At 45.6% G+C, this 26,056-nt stretch overlaps 1 long non-coding RNA gene across 4 annotated transcripts in view; it reads left to right on the top strand.

The window, feature by feature from the left end:
* Positions 1 to 11,859: 11,859 nt before the first annotated feature.
* Positions 11,860 to 26,056, top strand: part of LOC147995794 (uncharacterized) — a 40,026-nt gene continuing 25,829 nt past the window's right edge. For all 4 annotated transcript variants that reach the window (XR_015684992.1, XR_015684991.1, XR_015684994.1 and 1 more), the window contains exons 1-2: positions 11,860 to 11,997; positions 13,278 to 13,410. This is a non-coding gene — a long non-coding RNA (uncharacterized LOC147995794). The remainder of the gene's footprint in view (positions 11,998 to 13,277; positions 13,411 to 26,056) is intronic.

The raw sequence follows: 26,056 nt of genomic DNA, 5'->3' as shown, positions 1-26,056 counted from the left end.
ACATGGCCAGTTTAACCACAGCAAGACACGGATGTTCTTAGTGAAATGGAAAGTTTTATTAAATACCATCAGAAGAGCAAGAGCTTCACAGAACTCAGGACCATCTTAGAAGCCTTTCTGCAAACACTGTCAATGAACCATTGCTTTCTTTGTGGCTCGTGTTCTCTCTCTCTCTCTCTCTCTCTCTCTCTCTCTCTCTCTCTCTCTATCTATCTATCTATCTATCTATCTATCTATCTCCATCTCTCTCTATCTCCATCTCTCTCTCCATCTCTCTTTCTCTCTCTCTCTATCTCCATCTCTCTATCTCCATCTCTCTCTCCATCTCTCTCTCTCTCTCTCTCTCTCTCTCTCTCTCTCTCTCTCTCTCTCTCTGCACCTCCACAGCTTCCAGGGAACTTGAATGGGTGATTCGAAGACAGTCTGCAGGAATCCCAGACCAGCTACCACGTAGATGTGCCAAAGAACAAAGGTACGAAGTAGCTATCTGCAGCCAGCCTACATCTTAAAACCAGCTGAGCTGCATTTAACACACAGCCAGACTACAAGATGTAAAATTACATATTCTCTGGACTTCTTCAAACACTGGGGAAATAGCTTTCCAAGCATTGTTTGGAGGGATACCATTCCAGGGTCATTTTGGATTTTTTCCCAAGAATAAGTGGAGGCTAGAAGATGGGATAGAACTCTAACATAAGCGATGGTAGACCAGATGGCTAGCCAAAAAGAATAATTTAGACAAGGAGAGAAAGATGCAGCTTGATTACCTGCCAAGTCTTAAGAGGAGTGAGACCAACTTATGATAGTAACAGCCAAGAAAACCCTCCCTGCCTCTCAATCCAGCCCGGGAGAAACAAGAGATGGCTCTTTGTGAGATAGGGATGGGGAAAAGAAGAGCAAGATACAAAGACCGCCCTTACCCATTGCCCCTTCCTGATACTGAGAGGCTATATGTGATCTTATAACCATGCACTAGTCAGACAGAGGCTTCAAGTAAAATTCAGAGCCCTGAGGAAGCAACGTAAAGATGCAGATACCATGAGGAACACACTGTCAGCAGCGATAGCCAGAAGCATGTCCCGACTAGAGTTCTTACGGTGCCTGCTGCTCTGTTCTGCGCCTTCCAAATTATCTTATCAGTTATACTTAATAGCCCACCGATGGAATCTTTTTCTGCTCAAATGAGCCAAGACAGTTTCCTATTGCTTGTGACTAAGCCACCTCTTACAAGCCCAACAAAATTATTTTTGTCACTTGTTGGTATCTCCCTTCCAGGCATCATACTGTCATCTTCCCATGGAGGCAGAGCACTGTGAAATGGTCACAGTTGGGGACCAAGCAAAGAGTCGTTCATACTGGGTCAACGGGAGATTCAACAACGGGAGCATTTACAAAGTTGTCAGCAAAAGGGGCTGGAGAGATGGATCAAAGTAAAGTGACTTCCCTATAAAATTATGAGGACCGGGGATGAGAGATGGCTCAGTGGTTAAGAGCACCGACTGTTCTTCCAGAGGTCCTGAGTTCAATTCCCAGTAACCACATGGTGGCTCATGACCATCTGTAATTGGATCTGATGTCCTCTTCTGGTGTGTCTGAAGATAGTGAGTGTGTATACATATACATAAAATAAATAAATCTTTAAAAAAAACTATGAGGACCAAAGGCTGGATCAAAGTACCCATGTAAGAAGCCAGGCATTCTACAAATACCTGTAACTGTGGCTCTGAGGTGGCCAACATCCTCTTCTAGCTTCCTTGCATGTGTACCTTCCTTGTATGTGTACCTACAACATATACCCATGTGCATATATGCTCAGGAAGTCATATATATAATATAGTATATATTATATATAATATATATTCATATTAATTAAATCTTTTAAACTAATGAGCAGGTGTTGTGAATGAACTTATTTAAATATTCGCTGCTGAATTTTATCAATTCCTGGGATCAGTAACAGCATGACTACTGTTCTTCCTAATTCCCCTAATGAAAGAGACCAACTACTAAAAGAGAGAAATCCATGGAGCAGTCTGGGGAGGAATATTGATTTTGACTCTCAGTTAAGGGCATATCCATGCTGAGGCAGTGCAGCCTAAGGATCACATCCTCCTCCCTCTTCACTTCAAAAAATATTTTTTTTTTTGGTTCTTTTTTTCGGAGCTGGGGACCGAACCCAGGGCCTTGCGCTTCCTAGGTAAGCACTCTACCACTGAGCTAAATCCCCAGCCCCTTCAAAAAATATTTTAATAGTGTATATTCATTGTACCAAGTGACAGATTCCATGGTAACACTTTCATTCATGTATACCATGTGCCCTGACCACTCATCCCCATTACCTTCTCCTGTCATCCTCCCTCCGACTCTCCTTCCACATCTGAAATAGTCCTTGTACTTTCATTAGGGTGAGAGAGAGAGAGAGAGAGAGAGAGAGAGAGAGAGAGAGAGAGAGAGAGAGCTCACTAGGTTCTTCTCGTAAGAGATTATATGCAATATTTGTTTTTGGATATTTGTCTTTGTAAGTCTAGCTTATTTTACTTAATGTGGTCATGATATCTGCTTTCATTCATTTTCCTGAAAATGACATAATTTTGTTCTGCTCTGTGCCTGAATAAAATCCCATAATACCTGTACTTACTGGGCATCTACAGTGTACCATGGATTGAGTCTAATACTTCCCATTCACACATCTGCATCTCTAGTGAATAGATAAGGATTCTTAGTATATCCATTTTATAGACAGGACAGAAAAGTCAACTAGCAGCTGTGTATGAAACTAATGTGACGTGCGTTTAGGACTCCGAAAATGACTCAGTTAGGAGGATTTTGAATTCAGATCCCCCACAGTCATGTAAAACACCAAAAATAGTGGCACAAGGTCTATAATCCTAACCTTGGAGGATTGAGGAGTTCCAGAAGACTGTGGAGGAAGGAAGGTGCCTTAACCTCACCCACCAGCTCACATAGACAAATGGAAGAGCTCCAGGTGGACAAAGAGACCAGGAAAAAAAGTGGAGAGAAAATAGAGGAGGACATTGAGCCTGGGCCTCCATGTGCACACATCATACACATACACAGACAATAAGCAAATAGATAGTTTTTCTAAAGAAATATGTTTAATGTACCACAGTTTACATATCCATTCATTGCTGTTGATGGATACCAAGGCTATTGTGACTAGAGCAGCATTGAGCATGGCTGCGAAGGCGTCTCTGTGGTATGCTTAGATTCCCTTCAGGCACATTCTCAGGGGTGCTGTAGCTACCGCCAATGGCAGCCCTGTTTTAATTTTCTGAGGGACCTCTAGACCAATTTCCATTGTAGCTGTACAAGTTTACATTGTCACCAGCAGGTTTGTAAAAGGGGTCCTCTCTCTTCTCTCTCTCTCTCTCTCTCTCTCTCTCTCTCTCTCTCTCTCTCTCTCTCTCTCTCTCTCTCTCTCCCTTTCTCCCCTACCGACTGAGCAGCATTTGCCATTGTTTTTTCCTTAGTGACAGTCATTCTGACTGGGCTGAGAAGACATCTCAGTGTAGTTTTGATTTGCATTCTCCTGATGTCTGATGAGGTTGAATGTTTATAGGTGTGTGTGTCTGTGTGTGTCCGTGTGTCTGTGTGTCTGTCTGTGCGTATATGTGTATCTGTGTGTGTGCCTATGTGTGTCTGTGTATGTGTATGTGTACATCTGTGTGTGTCTGTGTGTTTGTGTGTCTGTCTGTGTGTGTATGTGTGTATCTCTGTGTGTGTGCCTATGTCTGTGTGTGTATGTGTATATCTGTGTGTGTCTGTGTGTGTGTGTCTGTGTGTGTGTCTGTGTGTGTGCCTGTGTGTGTGTCTGTGTGTGTCTGTGTGTGTCTGTGTCTGTGTGTGTCCGTGTATATGTCTGTGTCTGTGTGTATCTGTGTGTGTGTCTGTGTATGTGTGTGTCCATATATATGTCTGTGTCTGTGTGTGTTTCTGTGTGTGTCTGTGTATGTGTGTGTGTCTGTGTATGTGTGTATCTGTGTGTGTGTGTCTGTGTGTGTATCTGTGTATGTGTGTGTGTCTGTGTGTGTGTGTCTGTGTCTGTGTGTGTGTGTGTCTGTGTGTGTGTGTGTCTGTGTCTGTGTGTGTGTCTGTGTCTGTGTGTGTGTCTGTGTCTGTGATGTGTGTATCTGTGTGTGTGTATCTGTGTGTGTGTGTCTGTGTCTGTGATGTGTGTATCTGTGTGTGTGTATCTGTGTATGGGTGTGTCTGTGTCTGTGTGTGTGTCTGTGTATGTGTTTATCTGTGTGTGTGTGTCTGTGTGTGTGTCTGTATATGTTTGTATCTGTGTGTGTGTGTGTGTGTGTGTGTGTGTGTGTGTGTGTGTGTGTGTGTAGCTATTGGCCACTTGTACTTCATCTTTTGAGAAGTACCTGTTCACTTTATTTGCCCACTCACTGACTGAATTATTTGGTATTTGGAAGTGTTCAGCGTTTTGAACTTATTAAAATACTTTAGACATTAATTCCCTCATCAGATGAGTAGTTATAAAACATTTTCACTCATTGTGAAGTCAACTCTTCACTCTGTTAATTATTCCCTTTGCTCTCAAAGAAGCTTTTTAAATGTATGCAGCTCTATTTGCCAATTCTTGGGGTTACTTCCTGTGTTATTAGAGTCCTTCCTTGCTTGTGCCTATATTGAGAAGTGTTTCCTATATTTTTTCCTCAAGGAGTTTCAGAGTTTGGGGCCTTACACTAAGGTCTTTGATCCATTTTTAATTGATCCCTTCCCCACACACATCTCTTGCCATAGTCCCACTTGCATGAGCCCACATGGCAGAAACTAGAAGCTATAAACACCTGAGTACCTGACTCCTTGAAGGACACTGGATTAGAGAGGGGAGAGAAGATCTGGGTAGCAAAGAAGCTCTTGAAAGTCATTTGTTCAAACACCTGAGGCAGAAACAGTTTGACGTATTCCCTGCATACAAATAGGAGTCTCATCTTAACCCGGATTCTATCAAAACAGAGGAAGAGGCCAACAAGCTATTGGGGTGCTTCCCTTGGATTCCTCCATCTACCCTTGGACTGCTAGCTTGAGTTTCAACTTATATTGGTCACCTGTCTACTCTCTCCTATCTGCCCCCTTACCATAGTTCCCTTCCTTCCTCCACAGTGTGAAGGCTCTTGCAGAGTCAACTGAGGCTTTTTTTTTTTCAGTTAAAGCCAAATCTAGAAATTGCTGTTACTTCCAAACAGCCAAGAGCAATCAAACCACAGTGGAACCCAGAGGGAGTCAAGAGACACAAGAGCCTCAGATCACAGGACAGTCAGATGGAAAGAAAATGCAAGTAAATCGTCTTTAGGCATTTTTTCTAAGAAATTTAGAGGAACATGGAACTTAAACATAGTTCACAAAGTCTGTACTTGACTATGGAAAGAACATAAGCAATTACGAATAGAGAGAGAGAATTCTCTGAAGCAGCAAAAGTATAGGAGATTTCAATACAAAGATGCAATCCTTGTACATATACTACCTTGACATACAGAAGCCTAGCATTTAAAGCACTGGCTGGCCTATGATTCATCTATTCAACCATCCAGGTATTCATTGATCATTTATTGCATTCTGGCTATGAGGGTAGGATTATAGAAAAAAGAGGAGAGAGATGGATCAGAACTTTGGCCTCGAATCTAAGACATTCTGACAGGCATGGTGGTGCAAGCCTTCAATTCCAGCACTTGGAGAGGCAGGTGAATCTCTGAGTTGAAAGCCAGCCTCATCTACAGAATGAATTCCAAGACAACCAGGGTTTCACAGAGAAGCCCTGTCTTGGAAAGAAAAACAAAAAACAGACTTCCACCACTTGCCCATGGAGGAAGGATTGGAGAAACAATACAGGGAGTGTAGGACGTGCCAGAGTTCCCCTTTATAATATCCCAATTGCTTCTCATTCACACTTCTGTAACTCTCATAGGTAAACCATGACTACTCTGACCCCGACCCTTTACAGCAGAGGCAGAAAGATCAACAAGTCACAAAGAAAGAGATGAGACATAAAAGCAATGTCAGAATCAGAACTGTGGGGTGTGGTATGTCACTGATTTAGAACACTTCACACACTGTGAAGTGTAGACGGGATTAGCCGAGGGACATGCTGAAGGAAAGGGAAATATATATAAGCCACGAATGTTCAAATAAACATGGCATCTGAGCCTTCCCTCCAAAGCTGTTTCCTTCCTTATGCAGTTCTTCACCAAAAGGCAATATACTACAATGCTCTGTCAGAGAACACTGAAGCCTAGACATTTCAATCATAATTAGTGCATCCGTGGCAATTGCTTCATCTGTCAGGAACAACAAGTTCTCTTGACAAAGTAAACACAGAAGGAAAAGAAAAGAGTGAAAAGTAAAGAAGAGTAAACCATGGGCAGTCATAATTTTATAGAGAGAGGCATTTATACTTCAAGATTAAATGACTGGAGAATGGAATTACTGCTCTTGAAGAGGACCAGGGCTTGCTTCCCAGCACCTCACAGAGACCTGTAACTACAGTTCTGGGAGATCTATGCCCTCTTTTGACTTCCACGGGCACCATGCATACACAAAGAGCACATATATCTGTGCAGACAAATCACTCACACACCTAAAGTAAAATTTAAAAAGAAATTGAAACACCGAATGCTATGCTATCTATTTTTTAACCCAAAGAGACATCAAGAGTGGGTAGTATGGACCAGGATTTAGCTTAGTAGCATTTAGCCTCCAGAAATAGCTCTTCCCAACTGTATGATTAAGAATAGTCCTAAATCTATTTGAACTTTGTAGAGCTGTTAATACTACAGGTTAAGAATTCAACATCCTGGGGTTGGGGATTTAGCTCAGTGGTAGAGCGCTTGCCTAGGAAGCGCAAGGCCCTGGGTTCGGTCCCCAGCTCCGGAAAAAAAGAACCAAAAAAAAAAAAAAAAAGAATTCAACATCCTCTGGTCTCCCCATAAGATACCGGTCAGCATCCACTGCACTATTGTTCTCAGAATCAGTAATCTGCTCCAAATACCCACTCATTTCTGCATGTTAAAGATTTGATTTTATTCTATGTGTGTGTGTGCACATGTACACCCAAGCATGCTACATTCTTTCAGGTATTAATAAAGGCCTGAAGAAGGCCTGTCAGATCTCCTGGAGCTACAGTCATGTGTGATTATGAGATGCTCTACAGGGGTACTGGGAACTAAACTTGGATCCTCTGAAAGAGCATCCGGTGCTCTTATGCACTGAGCCATCTCTCTAGCTCCGGAACCTCCTTTTCATAGTTAAGCTATTTATTTTTTATTGTTCTAAGTTTGCTACCAGCATTTATTTTTGTTAGACCACTCACAAGTCTCACGAAATACTACTTGGAAGATTCGATATGTCTAAACACTGAGTTTGAATGTTTTGTACAAAGCAAATTGCCTTTTAAAATAAAGATAAAGGGGTTGAGGATTTAGCTCAGTGGTAGAGCGCTTGCCTAGCAAGCGCAAGGCCCTGGGTTCGGTCCCCAGCCTGAAAAAAAGAAAAAAAAATAAAGATAAAAATCTACAGAGCTAGAATTTTTGCAGTAAAATTAAAGTTTGGAGGAAAATTTTAGAAGGAGTCTAGACCCCCTCATATTGTTTCCACTTTAAATTCTTGCCAACTTCAAAGAAAGCCAAACAAAGTGTCATAACATACATACATATATGTAAACTTAAATTAGTAAAAAGAGAAATGGTCTTGACCCTTCCATATCAAAGTATCAGTGAATTCACATACAACTATGTGTTTAGTTTAAAATAAATGCTCAAGGTATATATAATTTTTATGATTTCTTGTCTTAATCAACTCTAAAACCATCTGGTCAAACCTTCACACTGCACAGGAAGACTCTTCTCTATCTACTTCATAGGAATATGTGAGAATTAAACAAAAAAAATTCTAGGGGCCAATGCTGGGCACACAGTAGGCTCTTGTTAAATGACAGTAGCTCTAAGGCAGTAACTTTAGTAGGCACACAATGAATGTTAGCTATTAAGTCAGTAGGAGTCATGACAGTCATGTTCTGCCACTAAATAACAGGACATGAAGTCGTTTGCCTCTTGTCAACAATGAGCAAAAGCATTAGCAGCAGAACCTGTCCCCACCCCATCTCAGCACTCATACAAATCACCAGGGCATCTTGTTAAGATACTGGTTCTGATTCAGAGATTCTGGGTGTGGTCTGAAGAGGTTGCCTTGGAAACAAGTTCCTACATGATGTTCACGCTGCTGGATTGTGGTCCATATCAAGGACCTTTCCTGTAATTCCTAAACTCAAGTGTGCACCAGAGTCATTAGGAATGACTTGTTGAAACACAAATGGCTATGTTAAAATGAATTCTGGAAGTTTCTAATTCAGCCAGTCAGGTGGAGACTAAGAATTTGCACCTCTCATAAGCACATCTTGAGAATTACTCTTTCCAGTGATGTCTAAATATTCTTCCCACTTGACACAGACCCAGAGTATACTTAACCCTCTTGAGCCAAACAAAGCATCGTTGCTGTGTTAAAAATGGAGACCAAATCTAGCTCTCACATCTCTAAGAGACTCACTTTACCCCTAAACTCTGACCTTCCTACCAGTCTACAGGATTCCATTTCCTACTTCCTTTTCCTTTTGTTCAAAACCTTCCTTTTTTCACCAAAAGAGAGAAAAAAAAGGAAGTCCTGTCGTGGAATGGTTACATAAATTCAGCTCTAATCCTGGTGTCTTGACAAGTCCAGAGATGCACACGTCACTCAACGTGACAAGCAAACCATACTAACTGTAGAGAGAAAACACTGTTAGTCAGAAAAAAAAGAAATAATTCACACATAACGTGCCGAGCAAATAACAGCGCTTTGTGTGTCGGCATTAGCATAATTACTGAACATCGGTAATTGCTGAAATTATGTTCAGCAGCATCGTCTATAACTCAAAGCAAGAGGCTTCTAACATGGATTCTCCCAGCAGGAAGCTGAAGGTAGCTCGCCAGCCAGACACTCAAAAGAGAACTAGCCATCCCCCAAGGGCACCCGGAGAACAGACTCTAGATGGACTGTCGTCATGACACGGCCTCCAAATTCACCAGGGATTTCACCATCTCTGCCCCACTGTATTTTCCCTCTAGAACTTTACCCCCTCTCACAGCAGTTCATCAGGCATTGCCTGGGTCAACAAGACACAATTGTGCAGCAAAATATGGGAGGCATTTGGGTCAGGGCACACAAAACGTACAATGCAGAAAGTGCAATAGAAGTTGGACCACCTACCAGGGTTTGATCTTTGTAAAGACAAATTCAACCAGGGAGCTGCCATGTTGTCACCAAATGCAGGTTGGAAGGCCAGATGTCACAACCCAATGAGGAGCAATGAGTTTAACATTGTGTTCTATCATCAACACCACCACCATGTAGAATATTGCAAGGCTGACTTCTTTTGTGTGTCAGGAGCTGGGTACGTATGTGGGTGCATGTGCATGTGCACATGCGTAAGGAAGCCAACTTTAGATGTCATTTCTCAAGTGTCATCCACCTTGATTTTTCTGAGTCTCTCATTGACCTGGGTTGATTAGACTTGGCTGGTCAACAAGCCCTAAGGATTTGTTGGGGACTCAGTGCTACTATTACAAGCCTGTGCCACCTCACTTGACTACTTTACATAGGTTCTAGAGATTGAACTCGGGTCTTCATGCTTGTGCAGAACATATTTTTACCAACTGAGCTATCGCCCCAACCCCAGAAGTCTTCTGAAATCATGTAAATCTATGTGAGCAATTGAAAAGACTCTGTAAAAACAAGCTCTGAGCCTCCTAATACAGACATTGAGAATCCACCCTCTTCAATCCCATCAGTCCCACGCAGAGGGATGCAATTGATGGAACACAGAATGCACAGGGAAAGAAAGTCCAGAAGAGGACCTTGGGCCTGGCAAAGGAAGAAGAGAAGGAGGAGGAGGAGGAGGAGGAGGAGGAGGAGGAGGAGGAGGAGGAGGAAGAGGGGATCAGGGATCACCAAGGCAAGACTGTGAGCCTTAGCAACTTGTGACTGAGTCTCAAAATTGCATGGTGAGTCAAGTGTACTGTCCCCTCAGGCAGGAACCTGAGATGTCCTCATTAGTCATCTTCTCCCCCTGCCTTCCACTCACCGCCATTACTGAAACTGCATAAGCACCTTTTTCTCCTTGCTTAGTTTACTGCTACAGTCCCCAGAGACTGGGGGGAAGAGGGGTATTAATGAGCCAATGACTAAATCTGTGTGCCCTGCCAGTTCTACCTCCAAAGAAGCCCATTTGCCTTTGCCCGTTGCACTAACACCCCAGCCCTGCTCCTTGTCACCCCTCAATTGGCCAACGTGCAAGCCCTACCTTGCATCTGTGTCTCAACTCTGAACTCCTTGGAGCTATACGTCTAACTAGAGGCCAATGCTTTACAAACGGCTCGATCATTTGGCACACCAGACTCTAATAAGTGGAATGGTTCCAGATGTACAGAATAAAGGTGGAAGTCCCTTGCTAAACCCAGGCCTGTGTCGAGCTCCACCTCCATCATTGTCCTGCATGTGCCAGGCAGTCATTTGTGGGCTCTCCAAGGCCTGCTGCTTCCAAAAGGCCAATCCCATCCTCCTGCTTCTAAGGGGCCTTTGATGGCAATCCCCGCCCAACACGTCGCTCTCTGTGCTGATACTTTCTTTGCCCTGCACATTTGGCATTTAGCATTTTTTTCCACTCAGTATCACAGATTGACCTTTTGTGGATGCGATAAAAATTTACCAGCTGGTTCACAGTGCGTTACTAGCACAAAGTGGTTTTTTTTTTCTAACAAAAAAAAAATCACACACATACACATAAAAGTGTGTTTGTTTGTCAATTACTGTGATTTTCATCCCTGTCTTCAAGGTGAAACTGAGTCACGGGGTAAGTGCGGAAATGGTGAAGCTGAAGAGGGCCCAACCTGGGACTCCAGCCTCCAGAGCATTCTAAACACCCTTTGCTCTGTCTACCTAGTGTACACCCGGCTACTCCCAGACAGTCTCGTTTGTAACCCGCCCCACCCGACCTGTGCCTAGACAAGTGATCAGTGGTTAAGTCGTGGATAATTCTTACTGCATTCTTGTCATTTTTCCATGGTATATAAATAATTACTCTTCAGCCATAAGCAGCCCTATAAAAGTACATCTATTGTGCTTCCTCCTAAAGTTCAAAATGAGATTTAGAAAGCTCAGAGATGTTAAATAACTTCCCCAAGGCCACCCAGCCATCAATACTAGAAACCAAGATTAAAAAGAATAAATAAAAGAAGTCCAGTGCCTGAGCCACTTAGCCACCGAGCTACTACACCTCCCTCTCTAATAGGCCCCGTGAGGATGCTCGGAGGTTGGTTGGTGACCCCATGGAGCCGAGAGAAGGGCCTTGGTGAGATCAAACCTCTACAGTATCCAATAAAATATCTGTCCTGCTGTGACAGCTGGCTGTTGATAAGGTTTGACATTTTCAAATCAATTTCTATTGACTTCTTTCTCCTTATAAAAAAAAAAAAAAGACACAGGTTTGATGGATAAAGCCAAAACTCTTGTGTGCCGGGGAGCCAAGGGGAAAAGTAGGCCACAAGCTAGCTCTGCAGAGGACAGCAAGAAAATCAGCTCCTGTGGTGGCAGCTGCTGCTGGGAAGCATGGCGTGGCTGAGGCCAGCTTTCAGGTGTCAGCACAGTGTCAGGAAAATAACACAAGCTGCGTCCTGGCCCTGCAGGAGCTTTCTCCTGGCAGAAGCAGAAACAGGGGTGGGCCCTTGGGCATAGCCCGGAAGTCATGAATATTTATGTGGTCAACACATAAAGCCTCACTGTAATAAACACCACTTTGGTACCTTTAACGAGTTAATCTCGGTGATTTCCATATCCTGATGGATGCCTGCGAGAGACAAGCAAGATCATTTCTGTAAAGTCTCCTGAGTAAGAAAACATCTGAGGCAGATGTGGACTGGAATCCGCCTTTATCTGGTAAACATATTACTTCGTGTTTCAGCCCTGAGTCTGTGCTTGACAGTGCCTGTTTGCTTCTCAGCCCTGACACCTCACCAACTCTCCTATACCTTTGGAATCCTGTATGTCTGAGAGACAGCCAGGATCTGGTGAGGTGCACCTTGATAGGCAGAACTTAATGAGGATAGAAAAGATAGGGAATGTAGGGTTAACACAGGCTGGTAAGCCTGGAGAACCCTCCGCCCAGTGGCAGGCCAGTTTGAGAAAGCCCAAGGTCCTGATACTCCACAGCCTCCCTGTGTCCCTGACTTGCTGACCACTGAGGACTTCTGTTCCGATGGCCACCTTCCTCAACTTGGGCTTTTGACACGGGTCTCCCAATAAGTAACTACTGGACTACAGTTTCCACTTTGTAACATAGGAAAGTCAAGTTCTGCGTGCCGAAGGGTTTATATCATGAGCATGTGGTTAGGAAGCTCCAATGTAGTTACGGACACAGTTATGGGTCTTTGGCACTCTGTCCCATGCACCCCTGCTCCTAAACCTCAGAGCAGGTCCCAAGTAGATGGTTTAACCTTAAGCTGCCTGTGGTGTCCCATGTGCAAAGCTATTCTACTTGGAGTAAATTGCTGGCTCCAATTCCCATTCAGAATACAGCTGTGTTCCTCACTTTGCTTGTTTTCTGTGACCAAAGACCTGACAAAAAGCAGCGTAGGGGAGGAAGGAAGAAACAGTGGTTAAAGCACAAAGCAGCTGGTCACAATGCATTGGCATTCAGGAAGCATAAAAGGGACAGGAGGTGGAGTGAGGCTATCAAGCTTCAAGAGCAATGACTGACTGCCTCCCTCCAGTTATTGTCAGGGAGGACCCAGAGATCTCCAAACAAAACCACCTATTGCCACAGTCCTTGGTTACCTACCATGCCTTAGTGGTGGTGGTGCAGGAAATAGAGAAATTGATCCCACACTTACCAGGAAATTCCTTCCCTGCTGACAAGCTTCCATAGTGCCAGGAAGTTAAAGTGGCCTGCAGGGGAGAGAGGGTATCAGCAGTATTACCCAGCATCAGACCTTGCACTTTGCAATTCTGACATGCACCTTGGTGTTACTGTAGCATGACTGTTACACAGTAATTCATTTCCTGATTGGGTTTGAGACCTGTACTGCTTGATGGGTGGAATTCATGTCTGGTACTGTAAAGCTGGTCAAAAACCCATAGCTGAGGAAGTCATAGGCTCTAGGGTAGAACCTGCTATTTCTATTTTGCTGAATGGTCATGATCAAAGCTTCTTTGTACAGGAGGCAAACTGCCGATGTAGATGCAAGGCTGAGACTAAGACGTGGAGTGACCAGCCCCGTGGAGGACATCTGTATCAAGCCATCCTCACCACCGAAGCTCAGGAAACACTGAGGAAGGGGAGGAAGAAAGAAGGTAAGAGCCCGGGGATGGAGAGGAGTGCTGCGAATTTCTGTCTTCAAGAGATGGCACTGTCACCATACTCACGAGCTCACAATAGCAGTGGTTATTGCAGAAAACCTGCACAAGATCAAGGAGACAGAAACACAGCCTAGATTGGGCGGATGGTCTCAGGCCACGCCCCTTACCAAGGAGCTACTGGCAGCTCACGATTTCTTGAGAAGAATGAATCATTCTCTTTTGACGGTGGGACCAATGGGTTCCTATGCTCCACTGGACGGCCCCATACCCATGTACATATGGATAGAACTAACTGCACTTAGTGGATGGGTTTCATAAATAAATAAATGAAGTTTATTTTGTTAAACTGCTAAGTTTGGAGAGGCACATATTGGGGAGTATGAGGGCAGTTAGAGGGAGGAAATGGAGGGAGATGGATGTGATTATATTTACTTATTTATATATTATATAGAGAGAGGTAAATATGTTTTACTGAATATATGTTTATATAGAGCAAACTATATATATATGTGAATATATATGCATTTTATATGTATACACACACACACATATACACATACACATACATATGCAGTGGGTAAACAGTATATATATGGTCATTGTATTTTATCATAGCAATAGAAAATAAACCAGGTCAACAGGCAACAGAGAGTTGTGGGAAGTATTAGAGTGGGGGCTAAGCATTAGATAAAAGAATATATGGGACCAAGACAGGAGCTGATTACCCCATATATCCTCATGTAGGAGGCTGTAATACCAACACAGAACACATTAGCAAAGACTTGACATCTGACCGATCACCTAGGAGTGGCTACAGCAGAAGTCTCCAGTTTATTCTCCAATTTAAATGCACGTTTCTCCCCCAGTTTCTGAGTTATTCCTGCCTCTCTGTTGCTTGGGGGGTTGCAGAACTCTTCCTGCCACATGTCCCATCACTCTAGAGGAGCATTAGCAAAAGCTATCCATCCACCTGCTGACTCCACAGAAATCTGCGAGCACCAGATCCAGGGACAGGAGGGAGGGGACAATCCTGATTACAATATTTTATCCTCAAGTATGCTCCACCATCCATCAAATTTGCTAACATGGCAAAAAATGTGGAGCTGAATTGTAAAGAAAGGAAGGGAAGTCTTGTCCCCAAAATGACCTAATATAACTCCCCGAGAAGCCTGTGGTCTGAGGGAGGAGACTGACTGGGAAGAGAGAGCCAGAGATGGGGTCTGGGTGCCTAGGGTACAGTGAGAGAGGACAGCAGGAAGGGTCCGCAAAGGCAGCAGACCGACTCCAGATTCATTTATTTTAATAATCACTCAAAGACACAGTGCATATTTTAAACAGGGAAAGTCAGAATAAATTACATACAGGCTCATAATTCCAGGGCACTGTCCTCCTCTCCCCAAGAAGAGGAACAATTCCCCCTGTGCCCACCTCAGCCCTAGGATCTCTTCACCCTCCTCCTCTCCAGCCGTTTTGCTTTCTGTGGACCAGGACCATGTCTGACTTCTCTGCCTTTTCCCTGGCACCTCCCTCAGGGCCATAACAGCACAATGGTCAGAGGTGCATACAAAGAGCTAGCAGAAGCAGGTATGGCCAGCTAACCTCCCCAGAGCTGCTTTTAGCCTGCATAGCAAGGAGAGAGACATGAGATGCCAGAGCCCGGTCCCTTGGCCTCCTTCTGGGCTATTCAGTACCATCTGGCCCTCCGCTCTTCTGAAGGCTTGGCACAACTGGCTCTCCAGCCTCCTGTAACAGAGACCAAGATATGCCTTACACCATGGATGTCATACACATCCAGCCAACTTACCCATGCACATATATACGTGTATATGCCACATGCATATACAGTATGCATGTGCCACATTTCACATAATCATACACATATCATATGTATGTGTGTATGTGTACAGTATGTATATGTGTGTTGTGTATGTCTACCTCACACATATATGTAAACCCAGCATATATAACATATATATGTGTGCATAGCATGTATATTTAAAACATGTTTATGCAGTATACATACCATATCACTGTACTGCACATGCAGGTTTCATAGCATGGACCTCACATCCATGAACAAACAGCATTCATTGTGACTATCATTCCCTCAGGGTGGCACCAGTTCTGGTCGGTTGTGCTGGACCAGAACTGTGCTGGAAACTTGGATGTCAGGGTCCTTTTAAAACCAAACCCAAGACATCTACATAGTTGTGGGTGTGTCACAGCTGCCTGATGAAAAGGAAGCCATGGTGAGAGTCTGGCCTGCTCTGACATCCTAAAGGTGGCGGGGAGGCAGTGGAAATGGGGGATCACAGTGGGGCTGAGCCCTGCACCCAGCAAGAGTTCTCATTCTTTTTCCACCACAGCTGGACAACCGAGGATGGCAAATGCCAAAACACAGGTGGGTGGGCAGAGGCCAAGGGGCTAAGTAACACATGGACAAAGCCCAGCATCTGGGCTCAGGGACACAATCCAGGTCCCTGTCCCAGAAAAGGGCCAGGTATGCAAACAGAGCAGGAGCAATCAAGGATAGGAGAGCAAGAATAGATACAGTGGATCCTACCTTCCTGGCCCTGTGAGGAGATGAGGTGGAGAAATAGTCAAAGCTCAGGGGGGAGCAAACAGGGAGCAGCCATGGAAAGCAGAGATACGTCCATTCTTTATTGTGGCCCCTTCACTCAGCCACTTTAAGTGTTGATGGAGCTGCTCCTGCTATTATGGTTTGTTCATCTACCGTGTGGACGTCGTCACTCAAGCACACGCTGGGAAGCATGCCGTTGGGTGACATACCAGGATGTAAAGTCATAGAAGGCGCTTCTAAGAACCAAAGATTCTAATGGCTCGTCAGCTGTATCATATATGCTTGGACTGTTCTGAGAGGCAGAATACCAACAGGTTAAAGCCAGCACAGGAGGGGTTGGGGATTTAGCTCAGCGGTAGAGCGCTTGCCTAGCGAGCGCAAGGCCCTGGGTTCGGTCCCCAGCTCCGGAAAAAAAGAAAAAAGAGAAAAAAAAAAAAAAAAGCCAGCACAGCAGCACAGGAGAACTAAAGCTTCGGCCTAACGGCAATCACGTGATGGAGGGCGTTCCCGCTGGGTTAGGACACCTCACTGTGATGGTTGGTTTTACATTTCGGCTTGCCACAACCAAGAATCATCAGAGCAGGGCACCTCAACCGAGGAACTGTCTATGTCAGGTTGGCCCATAGGTGGGTGCATCTGGTCTGTGGGAGGTTTCTCAGGCTCCTTAACTGATATGAGAGGACCCAGGCCAAAGGTAAGCAGCACTTCCTGGTGGCAGAAGGAAGACTATTCACTCCCTCCCCTCCACACCCACCCTGTTTGTCCTTCCTTCTCTCCTACTGAGTTATTTTACCCTGTTGTTGCTTCTGACCCCTTCACTGATGTCTGAACCAGCACTTCAAGTCTTCCCATGTGGACCATAGACCTGCCGCTCTCTAGGAAACCGGCTCCTAGCCTCTTCGCCCAAGCAACTACTGGCTTCTAAGCCCTCTCAGTGTGAGACACCTGTTGTTGGACTCTTTCCAACATGTAACATAGGCTGATTTAATAAATCCTTTTTAAAGTCACCGTTTTCATCCTATCAGTTCTTGCCAAACGGGAGGATGACAGACAACACGATACACGTGTTGTAAACCAGCAGCACTGCCGTGATTACCAATATCGGGTGCTGCTCACACACCCGCACTTTCGTATGACTAGTACTTCAGTAGACCACTCTATAGCGGAGTCCCCACAAGCATGTGAGTCGTATGCTGTTTACGATGTCACACCAGCGACAATGGCATAGGGTGACGGGAATCGTTCGGCTCTGTTATCACCTTCTGGGACCACCATTGCAGATAACGGGCTGTGGTTGAGCCAAACGCCATTACGGGGCACATGGCAGTCCTGAAAATCAGACTTTGAGAGCTGGGGAAGTGCTCGATCCTGCCACATGCCCGCCCTGGCAAGTGCTACTCTTAACCTCTAAGCCTAAAGTATTCTGACTTGAATTTTTCAGAGGCACCACGCACAAGCCCCCGAGTTTCCCTCTAATGCACGCCGTCTCTCTCGTCTCTCGCACTCGCTCTCTTTTCCCACCAGCATGCCAATCTTGTTCCTAATTTAGCCCTTAGACTAAGCCAGGTTGTCAGTTTGCTATTCCCTAATCCCTTCTCACCATGGCAATTGAAACTGATGATTGCAACATTGCTGAGTTCCTTGTTCAGGGGCCTATTGTGCAGAGTGTAATCACGGCCCGCCCGCCTGCCGCAGACAGCTCTTGGAGCAGGCAGAACCAACATCAAACAAACAGCACCTCCTGCCTCTACCCAGGACCCGACTGCTTCAACAAAAATCCACGAGTCCTGCGGATAGCAGACAGAGCCAGTCTCTGCCTACACGGTTTAGAGGGAAAGACCAACCCTGAAAGGTTATGCAAATAGGACTGAGGGTGGAGCCTAAAGGCACTGGCCAGGGCAACAAGTGGGGCATCTTCCTACAGGAGCCAAACAACCGGAAGAAGCAAGTGGAAAAGATACGGGAGGGCCGGAGTCATGCGAGCAGCCATGGGGCACGAGGCCAATGCCTCATACTAAGCCAGGGCTTCTGGAATCCACTCAAGAAGCTAAGTGTGGCAAGAGATGAAGCTGTAAGGGATGCTGGGGCCAGCCCTCAGAGAGCCTTGCCAGCCAAGCCAAAGAGCCTGAGTTGATTCCAGAGCTGATAGAAAGTCGCCAAGGGGCACTTTACCGGGAAGGAGGCAACTGCCATAGTTCAGGAGGAGCTGAGGGAAAGGATTTAACCAGGTCACCCACATGCAACTGGTGTGCCCGGCCAACGGCGCATAGAATCGGGATATGGGTTGGCAGGCCCCAGGCCCCACCTCTATACCTTTTTAATAGGCTGCGTCTGGTCTTTGAGTTTAAGAGCCTCTGAACGAGACAAAGCAATCCATATAAAAGGGCTAGCCAGTGTGCCAGTGGCTCATAAAGCTGGGCTTCGTGCTCCAATGCTTTGGTCTATTCTTAAGGGAGCCATTGAGAGAGAGCCATTGAAGATTGAGCTCCCAGGCCTCCCGGCACAGAACAGTCATTTCCAGCCAAGCCACTGTTCCCTCTCCAGCCCTAGCATAGTGACCAGTACACTGTCCTATATGCAGAGCTTCCAGTCCTGTAGGCCTATCAGTCCAATCAGTTTAGGGAGAGAGGGAATATAGGACAGAATTTAAGGATGGTAGAATAGAACCATGCCACTCCCATACTCTGCCACTTAGCAGCCATGAATGCGGGAAAGTCGCTCTGCTTCTGAGACTTAAGTCTGACGTTAGCAGTTCAGTGCCTAGAACTTTCTGGGCTGGGCGTTAGCACTGACAGTCCTGTGTCTCAGTAAACATTTCATCATGCCTGGTCAGTTAGGAGCTGACTGGTCACTGTGCTTGGGTTTAGTTACCTCATTTGTATATATAAAAAAAAAAAGTGTGTCACCAGAGGCCTCAATGCCAGCCACCGTGAGGATTTCAGGTTGGTGGGGTCTTCCTCGGTGTCAGAAACACGTGGTTCAAACATATGTTTATGCAAATTCCCCATGATGTGTAGTCTGTCACTCAGGATTGCTCCTCCGGGGTGGGGATCAAATCATCACTGCAACCCATCTGACTGGGGTGCAGCTCAGCTCACCCCACCCATCTCAAGGGAGTTTTCTCCTGTTCCCCAATACTCCTACATAGGAAACAGGCAGAAAGCCTGTGCCTACTTGACAGACGGAGAAACATCTGCCCAGGCTCTGTAGGCAAGGAAACCGTGACCTGCACCTCACCCCGCTCTGAAGGAGCAATGGATGATAAGACCATTAGACAGTAGCATTAACAGGGTGACATTTCTCTGATGGGGTGTCGTGTGCGTCCCTATTAATCAAGTTGTTCCTCTTCTCCGTAGAGTTATAGATTTGTTTCGTGAAGACAGACTCAAGATTTAAGCAAAAGTGACTTCGTAACAGGATAGTTAAGTCCGGCAGCTGGGTAACTGCCACCCTTGCTTCTCCCAGGGGGACTGGATTTTAGACTTTGTACACTTGTTTGCCCCTCCTTAAAGCAGGAGCTTTGTGCCCCATTAGTTACTGAGCTTTGGACCGGAACCCAGGAGAAAAGGTGGCGGGGTAGCAGAAAAGTTGTATACAGACTTGGCAGCCAGGCTTCCAGGTTGCTACCACTCAAGTAGCCCAGGGTAACCTAAGGACCCGCTTGCAGAGCAACACTTGCACCCATGGCAACCGCCTCTCGATCTACGGTGCTTTCCCTTTCACTGGCCCACGGCACCCTGGAAACCACACCTCGGAGGAACTCGATCAATTCTTGTTAACACTCGCCCAAGACAAGCGGCTTTGAAAAAAGCTGTTTTAGGCAACACGATCAGCCTTTTGCTGTCGTTCATTAAGGGCTTAGCAGCTCCGGATCGATTTCCTTGCAGCTGCCTCTAAACCTTAATTCCGGGAGCAGAAAAACAAGGCTTTTGTCTGCGACATTTCCTGTCCAAGTGGCGGGTAACAACCATTCCTAGGATGCTGATTTCCCTGGTGATGCCGCAAACCACAGGATGCAGGGATACCAGCAGCATGTCCTTTGTCTACTCTGGAGAGTGATTTCTGTAGCTGCAGGAGGCCCCTTCCATCCGGAGCTGCAGCTCCCACCTCCATCCTCAGCCGGCATTGTCTTCAAACCCCAGCTGCTGAAAATCCAATAAACCCCTTATCCTCCCCCAGATTCGCAGCCACGGGATTCATGAAGGCACCACCTTTTGTTCATATTATATGTGTTTCTGCTTCCTTCTAAAAGTTAATTCCTCGCATTGGACAGGCCCTTATCCAACAGTCTCCTTTTCCAAGAGACTGAAACGTTAATCTCTTCTACAATATCCCCACCAAGTGGCCGTTCTGGCTTTGCTTGAACACCTCTGAGGACAAGAAACTCATCCCCCACCCCCACCCCTACCCCCGCCCCCGCCCCAGAGGGAAGCAACTGCAGCTCAGAAAACTTCACTGTAAACAAAATCAGAATCTGCCTCTCTGAATACCAGTCTCTCCAGCAGGCTCCCAGCACAACGAAACCCCAATATTTCCGTTCCTTCTACAACATCTCCCAGCAAGTAAGGACAGGGGTACCTGTGAGCACTACTGAAGAGCACATTAGCTAATACATCGTAAGTGCCCAGTGGTTCTTTGTATCAACATTCCTGAGCAGGGCCATGCACTGTACTAGAGCATGTCAGATAGGAACACACGCTGGGTTATGCGGTAGTGTGAGTAGTAATAGTTTATCTGTTTCTACTCACATCGTGTTCTAGACTCTGGATCTGAATAACATACGACACACCCAGGTATGTCTGAAGCTCCAGGTATGTCTGAAAGAATAGTTAACTCATAAAAAAAAAAAAAACATCCAGGGACTGGCGGATGTACGATGGACGTTTCAAACAGCAGGGGTGCCCTGGACATGGAGCTACAGGACGAGCTGTTTGCCCTGCTGGGTTTGTCTCACTTTGGTCCAATATCTCTTCATTATACCTCCATTGCTCCCTTTCGAAAAGGAAATACATATTCTGTGTTATTGTACGTCGAAAGAATGTAATTTGCTTTTGGTTTTACAAGAGGTTACAGTTAAGAGATTACCTCGAGTCTCAGAAGAGACTTTTGACTTCTGGACAATATTATGGCTGTGGAGACTTCTTGAAGTTTAACTAAATGCATTTTGCATTATGATATATAGCCACGAGCTTCTAGAGACCAGGAAGTAAAACGTGAAGGTTTGAATGAGAAACGTCCCCCACAGGCTCATGTATTTGAACTCCTGGTCCCTCACTGGCTGGACTCTTTGGGGAAGACATGGGACCTTCAGGAGTGGAGCCTCGCTAGAAGAAGCACTCCACGAAGGACAGACTTTGAGTATGTGGAGCCTTCCCTTCCTTACAGTTCATATCCTATGCTTTGGTGTGTGTTGGAGGATGTGGTCTCTTAGAGAGATTCCTTCCCTACTGCCACCTCTCCCACCTCTGATGAGCTCCTATCCCTCTGGAACCATAAGCCAACACAAACTCTTCCATAAGGCGCTTTTGATCGAGGTGTTTTGTCACAGCCACAGTAAGTGCTATGAAGGGTAAGAACTGAAGTGTTTATGCCATTGAGAGAGTGTGTCAACCGTGGTCAGCAGAGGAACCACACCAGCGAATAGCTGAAGAGCTTGGAGAAATAGACTCCTCCTTGGGTTTCCAGTGCCCTGTGTCTAAATGATGGTAGCAATGGTGATTCTCACCCCCTGGTGTGAGGTTAACAGAAGTAAGGTACGTGAGATAAGAGGCATCTCTTGCTAGTCTTTATGCTCCGTGCTTCTCCAATGGCATCTGCAAAGAGTAGGTAGGTGGTGGTTCCCCTTCCAGATCTCATCACCCGGGGACTGCATCAGATGCACAGCATCTGTGTGGGCAGAGAAAAGGCATCCAGGGAGGGCCCTGTGTCCTGTGTGCTCTCTATAGTTCTTTTTTATTTTTAAAGATCTATCTATTTATTATATATAAGTATACTATAACTGTTTTCAGACATACCAGAAGAGGGCATCAGATCTCATTACAGATAATTATGAGCTACCATGTGGTTGCTGGGATTTGAACTCAGGACCTCTGAGTGAGCAGCGGGTGCTCTTAACCCCTGAGCCATCACTCCGGCCTGGTCTTAACCAAAACAAATAAGTTTATATCTGTCCCCGCCAGCAGGGACCCAGTTATTCAGGGTCCCGAAGAGGCTTTCTACCTGTGGGTCAAATGGGGGTGAAGAGAAGAAGGTGACCAAGCAAAAGTTCTGTTGTCAAGGTCTCATTTATTGGGATGAATGTTACAGCTTTTAAGGCTTTCAGGTAGGGGGAGTGACCTTTGTGAAACATGAAGGAGGGGAAGATGAGGGTATAGGCAGTGATAGCTGGAGGCAAAGAGGTCAGGCGGTAGATGATGAGGTCAGGCAGTGGAGACACCGGGTGTTGACTGAGGAGATAACTGATTTTGCTTAGGCTGAAGCATACCGTGAATGTTATCTTCCGGTGCTGTAAATTCATGGGAGAGGCTCTTAGAGGAGTATGTGTGGCCAAGAGTCACGTAGCCACTTTGAGTTATACAGTCACAAAATGGCCAGGCCCAAATCCAATATGGCTCCCTACATATATCGCTGAAATATATATGTGTGTGGGTGTGGGTGTGGGTGTGGGTGTGGGTGTGTGCGTGCGTGCGCGCACACGCGCGCGCGTGTGCATGTGTGTGTGTACATATCATGAAGTCATCCTTGCAGACCCAGAAACTGAGGCTCCAAGAGAGGGTCAGTAGCTTCCCGAGGGTACCCAGCTAATCAGAGACAGGTCTAGGGTCTGATCTTAGAGTTACCTTCTCCAGATCCTATGTTGGCTCCACTATTCTAGGCTTTGTAAAAAGTCAGGCACCCTTTAAATTACAGAGGAGATAAGATCTAACAAGACAGGTTCCCCCCAAAGCACCAGATTTCTCAGAGCTAAGGAGAGAGGCCTCTGCTATGCTCCTGGCAGACTAGTTCTTTCTGTAGTTGGAAAGCAGGGAAGGAAATAGTGCCCATGCCGGTGGATCTTGAGACTCGGTGACCCAATGATAATATCAATGATTAATAAATAGTACTAGTGTAGCAAGGCCCAAGCTGATAATAGTGTCCAGCCCTGATTCTGAAGCACAGCACAGGAATGGTGCTCTAAGAATGGATGCTGGGTGACACTTGTCAGTGGGAGCCCCTGACGTACTGGGGAAACCAAGTGGACAAAACTATCTCAGAAAACATTAGGTGACTGGGACTTCCCGATAAGCTTGAGGCTGGGGAGTTTCACATGAATTTGCTGAGTAAACACCCTAATCCAGGAAGTGTCCCAACCACAGTAAGGGTGGGACCCTCCACCCCCCCATTTCTGCATACCAGAGATGTCTCACCACTGAGGGCCCCCAATGAATCCAAAGGACAATAGGCAGCCACCAATGAATTCAAAAGGAAATAAGCCCCACCAATGAGAAATAACCAACTCATGCTGTAACCTAAAGCCTATACCCTGAAAAAGTATAAAGAGTGTGTGCCTACCAACAGATTGGGAAAAGATCTTTACCAATCCTACAACAGATAGAGGCCTTATATCCAAAATATACAAAGAACTCAAGAAGTTAGACCGCAGGGAGACAAATAACCCTATTAAAAATGGGGTTCAGAGCTAAACAAAGAATTCACAGCTGAGGAATGCCGAATGGCTGAGAAACACCTAAAGAAATGTTCAACATCTTTAGTCATAAGGGAAATGCAAATCAAAACAACCCTGAGATTTCACCTCACACCAGTGAGAATGGCTAAGATCAAAAACTCAGGTGACAGGAAATGCTGGCAAGGATGCGGAGAAAGAGGAACACTCCTCCATTGTTGGTGGGATTGCAGACTGGTACAACCATTCTGGAAATCAGTCTGGAGGTTCCTCAGAAAATTGGACATTGAACTGCCTGAGGATCCAGCTATACCTCTCTTGGGCATATACCCAAAAGATGACCCAACATATAAAAAAGACACGTGCTCCACTATGTTCATCGCAGCCTTATTTATAATAGCCAGAAGCTGGAAAGAACCCAGATGCCCTTCAACAGAGGAATGGATACAGAAGATGTGGTACATCTACACAATGGAATATTACTCAGCTATCAAAAACAATGATTTTATGAAATTCGTAGGCCAATGGTCGGAACTGGAAAATATCATCCTGAGTGAGGTTACCCAATCACAGAAAAACACACATGGTATGCACTCATTGATAAGTGGATATTAGCCCAAATGCTTGAATTACCCTAGATGCCTAGAACAAAAGAAACTCAAGAAGGATGATCAAAATGTGAATGCTTCACTCCTTCTTTAAAAGGGGAACAAGAATACCCTTGGCAGGGAATAGAGAGGCAAAGATTAAAACAGACACAGAAGGAACACCCATTCAGAGCCTGCCCCACATGTGGCCCATGCATATACAGCCATCCAATTAGACAAGATGGATGAAGCAAAGAAGTGCAGGCCGACAGGAGCCAGATGTAGATCGCTCCCGAGAGACACAGCCAGAATACAGCAAACACAGAGGCGTATGCCAGCAGCAAACCACTGAATTGAGAATAGGACCCCCGTTGAAGGAATCAGAGAAAGAACTGGAAGAGCTTGAAGGGGCTCGAGACCCCAAAAGTACAACAATGCCAAGCAACCAGAGCTTCCAGGGACTAAGCCACTACCCAAAGACTATACATGGACTGACCCTGGACTCTGACCTCATAGGTAGCAATGAATATCCTAGTAAGAGCACCAGTGGAAGGGGAAGCCCTGGGTCCTGCTAAGACTGAACCCCCAGTGAACTAGATTGTTGGGGGGAGGGCGGCAAGAGGTGGGGCATGGGGAGGGGAATACCCAGAAAGAAGGGGAGGGGGGAGGGTGATGTTTGCCTGGAAACCGGGAAAGGGAATAACACTCGAAATGTATATAAGAAATACTCAAGTTAATAAAAAAAATCCAATAAAAAAGATAATAATTTGAAAAAAAAAGAGTGTGTACCTTTGTTCTTCAGGGTCTCCTCTACCCTGGTTGTGGAATGACCCCAGTGCACTGGATCAATAAACCTCTTGCTTATTGCATCAATCACCATCTCCATGTCTCTGTGAGTGGGACGTCCCCGACGTGGGGCTCGGGGGTTTCTTGAGTCTTACAGTACCCCTTTCTACTTTGGTCTAGCAATGCCCCCTTCTAGCCACTAACCTTCTTAGACTCTTTGTCAAATATCTACCTCTCACCATGCCTGCCTGGAATCACCCTTGCCACCTCTAACACACCACTGGGATTCGGTATTGACCTAGACAGTAATCACTCTGCAAAAAGAAAGGTCTGGAACCAGACTCCTTGTTTCCCAAATACCCACCTTATCATCCTTTCCCGCCACAGCCATAATGACACAAACAGGCTATAGATGGGAGAAGGAAGAAAGAAATGAGGCAGACAACCTAAGAGTCTATTGTCACTGGCCAGATGAAAAGGGCCAACAAATCAGGGAAAGACCAGAAGGTTGGAGAGGAGAGAACAGCAGAAATATGCAGGGAGGAGCACAGTCCTCAGAAGCACATACCCCTTTTGTACATCTTCCCAGGTTTCCCTCACCTGTTCTGATGGAAGGCAGGTGCTATGATATCAGCAGCCTGTGGAGAGACCCATGTGACAAAGAATTGAGAGAGAACTCTAGTCAATGCCAATGAGGAAGAGAATTCTATTTCATGAGTTACCTTTTTGTTGCTGTGATAAACACCATGACCAAAAGCAACTTGAGGAGGAAAGAGTTAATTTTCAGTTGTCAAGTTTCAGCCAATCATCAAGGAAAGCCAGGACAGGAACTCAAGGCAGGAGCTTGAAGCCAAAATCAACAGGGAACACTGCTCACTAGCTCTCTACATAGTCCAGGCACACCTGCCTAGGGATGGTGCCGCCCACGGTGGAAAGGGCCCTCCTACATCAATTAGCAATCAAGAAAATGCCTCACATACATGATCCCATGCCAATCTGATCTAGGCAAGAGCCCAACCGAGG

This window comes from Rattus norvegicus, chromosome 3 (assembly GCF_021556685.1).
Source record: "Rattus norvegicus strain SHRSP/BbbUtx chromosome 3, alternate assembly SHRSP_T2T, whole genome shotgun sequence".
NCBI classification, from domain to species: domain Eukaryota; kingdom Metazoa; phylum Chordata; class Mammalia; order Rodentia; family Muridae; genus Rattus; species Rattus norvegicus.
This window is presented reverse-complemented; position numbering and strand designations above follow the sequence as displayed.